Here is a 6,033-nt window from a genome sequence, read left to right on the forward strand (position 1 = left end):
CTCGATTTCCTGACCTCCTGATCCGCCCGTCTCGGCCTCCCAAAGTGCTGAGATTACAGGCTTGAGCTACCGCGCCGGGCCCGACACATTTTAAGTGGATACTTGCAACACTTGAGCTTACTGCAATAGCCACAGCAGGTGGCTACGAAATTGTTACAGTAGTAAGATAGGTACTAGAGTGAATTTTAAGCAGTTATGATTGAATACTGCATCTTTATTTTTGTTTTAAGTTTCTGTCAACAGCAAATGGTGTCATGTATGGTCTGTAAATGTGTGAGAGAAAGTTTTGGTAAATTTTAACTTTTTATGAAAGATGTGTATATTTTAGCATGGTAAATAATAAAATAGACTGTGTACATATATTTTATGCATTCGTGACATACCTTTTTAAAAAATTTTTGCTATTTCTAGGTGATGCAGTTCATCTGTGAGTTTTTCAAATTGCTCCAAATCTCCAAAAAATTTTCTAATATATTTTCTGAGAAAAATCTGCGTGTAAGTGGACCCACGCATTTCAAATCTGTGTTTTTCCAGCGTCAGGTGTACTTTAAAGTATGTCAGGAGAGTGGGGATAAAAAAATTCAAAGTATTGTTTCGACAAAGTGAGCTATCCTCTCACTCAACAGCAATAAACACAGACAGAAGATTTCTGTGACCAAATGTGTGGGGATTTCTTCCCACCAGCAAGCAAGCAAGCAATCAATTCTGCAGCAGAAACCACCTAGGTGTCCTCCAATTCAAGTCAATTCTGACTATTTTCCTGCACATAAAACCACAGGTTGAAGCCAGGTGCGGTGACTCACACCTGTAATCCCAGGACTTTGGGAGGCTGAGGCAGGTGGATCACCTGAGGTCAGGGGTTCAAGACCAGCCTGGCCAACATGCTGAAACCCCATCTCTACTAAACATACAAAAATTAGCTGGGCATGGTGGCAGGCACCTGTAATCCCAGCTACTTAGGAGGCCGAGGCAGGAGAATTGTTTGAACATGGGAGGCAGAGGTTGCAGTGAGCCAAGATGTGCCATTGTACTCCAGCCTGGGCGACAAGAGTGATGAAACTCTGTCTCAAAAAGAAAAAAAAAAAAGACAAAACACAGATTGAGGGCTCAGTGCCCAAGACCACCCCTGACCCTCATCAGTCACAAGTCTGGGCCTGTGGAACTTCTGACCTACCAGCTTCAATGTGGAGTTTCCACACTCTCTCTTTGGGTTTAATTTGCTAGAGTGGCTTACAGAATTCAGGAAAACTGAATATATGTTTATCAATTTATTTATTTCCTTGCTTTTTTTTTCTCCTGCTTTTGTTGTATCCTTCAAGGAAAGAGGCGGAGCTGAGGTACCAAGGGACCTTTTTTCTCTCTTCTCATTGCAAAAGTCACACAAGTGAAGTCAGGTGTAACTATACAGACCCAAGAGAGTCATTTACTGGTTTATTACAAAGAAGATTACAAAGGATGTAGGTGAAGAAATTCATAGGGCAAGGTATGGGGGAAGAGGTTCAGGGTGTCCATGCCCTCCCTGACCACCAACCTCCAGGAGCCTCCAACGCGTTCAGCTATTCAGAAGCTCTTGAAACCCAGTCATCTTGTGTCTTTTATGGAGGCTTCATTGGATGGGCATAAACGACAGCTGTGTAGAAATGTGATTAGACACAAAACATATGATCTAATACTAATAAGTTGAGTGGGGAAACCCAGCAAGGTCTATCTGTTTAGATTCTTTTTGTCCTCTCTCTGCTGCATTCTTTTCTCCAGGGAATGGGGCAGGACCCCTTTTGAAATGGGGATCTTATGGCCTACAATCACATAAGATAAGTCAGATAATTTATGGCCAGCTCCAAGACAGAAAGGCAAGGAAGTTTTCTGACTTTGAAAGAGGAGGAGCAGATGAAAGGAGGCAGGAGGTAAGAAAGAGAGATTCTGTTTTCTGAGGCCTGTATCTGAGGTTTTAAGTGCCCCAACATTATAACTAAAGACTGTAACAAGGGATATGGGAGTTATAAGCCAGGAACTATGTACGAAAACATATATATATAGATATTATAGTATCTATTTATATATATCTCATTATTTCACACATGTCATCTATTTCCTTCTTGTTTCCATTGTTTTTGCTGGGAGATCAGCTGTTAGTCTATTTTTTGCTCTTGTGAAGGTAATAGGTCTTTTATTCTCTGGTTGCTTATAAGATTTTTCTTTTTTTTAGCTTTTGCAGTGGGACTGTGTGTCCAGGGGTGGTTTTCTTTGTACTCTTTTGTTAGAGCTTTGTAGAGCTTCTTGAATACATGACTTGAAACACCTGTCAGATAACATCAACATCTATGTATCTATGGGTCTGTCTGTTATTTTAATCAACTTTTGCCCTTTTACATTTCTTTTTATCTGATTGACTGCCAAACATTGTAAATAAAAATTGTAGTTACGATTTGAGGCTCAGTAGGGTGTTATCTTTCCCCAGAGAGATTTTGCTTTTGTTACTGGCAGCAAGGGTTGAGTTAGATCATCTCTCTGGGTTTGATTTATTTCAGATCTTTTCCCCACATTTTCACTTTCTTTGTAGCTTTCTGATGCCTTCAAACAGTTAAAAAACAAAAACTGTCTAGTTTTTCCAGTTCTCTCAACTGGAAGATTGTTCTGAAACAGTAAAAAATAAATTTTATTCTAAAAACAATAGGAAGATACTAAAAAGTTTTAAGAATTGACATAACCCGATTTCCATTTTAAAATGACCTTAAATTAATTAGTTGTTTTGCCATATCTTTCCTTAAAATGTCCCCAAAGCTTTCTTTTACCTACATTTCTATCGTTATCATCCTGGTCTAAACTCTATCTAAGTCACTAACTTGGATTATTGTTTTTTGTTTTTTTTGGTTTTGAGACTGAGTCTCTCTGTTGCCCAGGCTGGAGTGCAGTGGCATGATGTCGGCTCACTGCAACCTCTGCCTCCCCGGTTCAAGCAATTCTCCTGCCTCAGCCTCCTGAGTAGCTGGGATTACAGGTGCGTGTCACTACGCTTGGCTAATTTTTGTATTTTTAGTAGAGGCGAGGTTTCACCATGTTGGTCAAGCTGGTCTCAAACTCCTGACCTTGTGATCAGCCTGCCTTGGCCTCCCAAAGTGCTGGGATTACAGGTATGAGCCACCGCACCCGACTGGATTATTGTTTTTATCTCACTTTCTTGGTTTCCTGAAAGTCATCTAACATATTGATGGTAGATTCTTTATTCAAAGATTTGGTTTCTTTTATGTCTAGATTTGCAAATTAAAAATACCTATGAAGATCATGTGTGGTGGCTTATGCTTGTAATCCCAGCATTTTGGGAGGACAAGGCAGGTGGATCACTTGAAGTCAGGAGTTCAAGAGCAGCCTGGGCAACATGGAGAAACCCCATCTCTACTAAAAATACAAAAAGTAGCTGGCTGTGGTGGCACACACCTGTAATTCCAGGTATTTGGGTGGCTGAGGCATGAGATTTGCTTGAATGGCTGAGGCAAAGGTTGCAGTGAGCTGAGGTCATGCCACTACCACCAGCCTGGGCAACTGAGAGAGACTGTCTCAAAAAAGAAAAAGCGATGGGATTTTTAAAGTAGCACTATTAGTCACACAGGAAACCAAATCAACTTAAGGTGATTAAGTAACTTGCTGAAAGTTACACGGGTAAGGCAGAGCTACCTGTTGAATCTAGGTCTCTTTACGTTTAGAACTTATATCAATTATTTCATACTATAGCTATGCATTCAAATTATATTCTCTTTAAATGAAGCAGCATTTATATTCTTTTGCTACTAAAAAATTCTTAAAATGTAAATAATAATAAAAAGTTAAAACTTTTATCGTTTGTGCTCACTGATGTCAGAGTTGCTTGAGCTGAAGTTGACTAAAGAGTTTTCGAACCAAGTGACTGGTGCTTTCAGAATGGCAGAAACCATTCTGGAAATGAGGCCATCCAGGAGGAAACCCTTCTCTGTGAACGTCTGGGTTTTTTTTGTTTGTTTGTTTTTTGTTTTTCTTTTTTTCAATTAGAGATTCAGGGCTTTAAAATCCCATAAATAAAAAGTCCTGGACTGGGCATGGTGGCACACGCCTGTAATCCCAACACTTTGGGAGGCTGAGGCGAGTGTGTCACCTGGGGTCAGGAGTTTGAGACCAGCCTGGCCAACATGGCGAAACTCCATCTCTACAAAAAATACAAAAATTAGCCGGGAGGCTGAGGCAGGAGAATTGCTTGAGCCCCGGAAGTGGAGGTTGCAATGAGCCAAGACAGTGCCATTGTGCTGCTGCACTCCAGCCTGGACCATAGAACAAGACACCGTCTCCAAAAAAAAAAAAAAAAAAAAAAAAAAGTCCTGGGCATGGGTAAACAAGGCTATAGAGATATTTAGCCACAACAGCATGAGAAAATGTATATTCTTTCTTTCACCCATATATTAGTTCCATGATTCTTCTATAATAGGTCTGTAATGCATGAGGAAACTACAAAAAGCTACCATGTTAGGGGTGAAAAAAAGGCAGTCCTTCCAGATGTGGTTGCTAACAGATAATTTAAAAAGTGAAGCCTTGAGCGAAGAAAGGCCCCAGCATGACTCAATATAGACCAAGGTTACAGAAAGAACTTATTTCTTTCCAAACAAAGAACATGAAGTAAAGCAGAGCTGATCCCTATGCTACTACATTCATTTCAGTTTTATTTCCATCTGTCTTTTCAGAGACGTTTGACACTAGCCTGTATCGTTATTTATATTATTCGAGAATACGAAATTCTAGAATATGAATCCTTTCTATTTATACATAAAGATTTACATTGATTTCATATATATAATCATATTATAATTTTCAAAAGAGGGTATAAGGTATAATTTAGTGCTTTGTAATTCCTTATTCATTGATCAATATATATTTTTAAAAGATCAGAGACTTTTTTTTCCAAACTAGACATTATTTTTTTAAAAAACTGTTGTGGGCACATAGTAGGTGTATATACTAATGGGAGTACATGAGATGCCCTGATACAGGTATGTAATGCATTATAATCATATGGAAAATAGGATATCTATACCCTCAAGGATTTATTCTTTGCGTTATAAACAGTCCAATTACACTTTTTTACTATGTTAAAATGTACAATTAAATTATTATTTACTATAGTGGCCCAGTTGTGCTATCAAATACTAGGTCTTATTCATTCTTTGTATCTACTTTTATTTTGTACCCATTAACCATCCCCACTTCCTCTCCACCCCTCCACTACCCTTCTCATCCTTTGGTAACCATCCTTCTAACTCTCTAGCTCCATGGGTTCAATTGTTTTGATTTTTAGCTCCTACAAATAAGTGCAGATATATGAAGTTTGTCTTTCTGTGCCTGACTTATTTCATTTAACATGACTTCCAATTCCATCCATGTTGCTGCAAATTACAAAATCTTTTTTTTTTTTTTTTTTGAGACAGAGTTTTGCTATTGTCACCCAGGCTGGAGTGCAATGGCATGATTTCAGCTCACTGCAACCTCCACCTCCCAGGTACAAGCAATTCTCCTGCCTCAGCCTCCCGAGTAGCTGGGATTACAGGTGCCTGCCACCATGCCTGGCTAATTTTTGTTTTTAGTAGAGACAGGGTTTCACTATCTTGGCCATGCTGGTCTTGAACTCCTGACCTCAGGTGATCTGCCCACCTTGGCCTCCCAAAGTCCTGGGATTACAGGCATGAGCCACTGGGCCCAGCCTATCTCATTCTTTTTTATAGCTGACTAGTACTCCATTGTGTATATGTACACATTTTCTTTATTCATTTATCTGTTGATGTACACTTAGATTGCTTCCAAAATTTTGCTCTTGTGAACAGTGCAGCAACAAACATGGGAGTGCAGATACGCCTTCGATATACTGATTTCCTTCAATATGCTGATATCCCCAGCAGTGGGGTTGCTAGATCATATGGTAGCTTATTTTTAGTTTGGGGAATATCCAAACTGTTTTTCATAGTGGTTGTATGCAGAGTCTTTGATTTAATCTTTACTAGGTACTACAATAATTGT

At 39.3% G+C, this 6,033-nt stretch overlaps 1 non-coding gene across 1 annotated transcript; it reads right to left on the reverse strand.

The window, feature by feature from the left end:
• Window positions 1–1,300: 1,300 nt before the first annotated feature.
• Window positions 1,301–1,420, reverse strand: LOC115898468. The gene has a single exon (XR_004058195.1). It is a non-coding gene; the product is annotated as a small nucleolar RNA SNORA64/SNORA10 family (small nucleolar RNA).
• Between the last annotated feature and the right edge of the window lie 4,613 nt (window positions 1,421–6,033).

This window comes from Rhinopithecus roxellana, chromosome 6, assembly GCF_007565055.1.
Source record: "Rhinopithecus roxellana isolate Shanxi Qingling chromosome 6, ASM756505v1, whole genome shotgun sequence".
In the NCBI taxonomy this organism is placed as follows: domain Eukaryota; kingdom Metazoa; phylum Chordata; class Mammalia; order Primates; family Cercopithecidae; genus Rhinopithecus; species Rhinopithecus roxellana.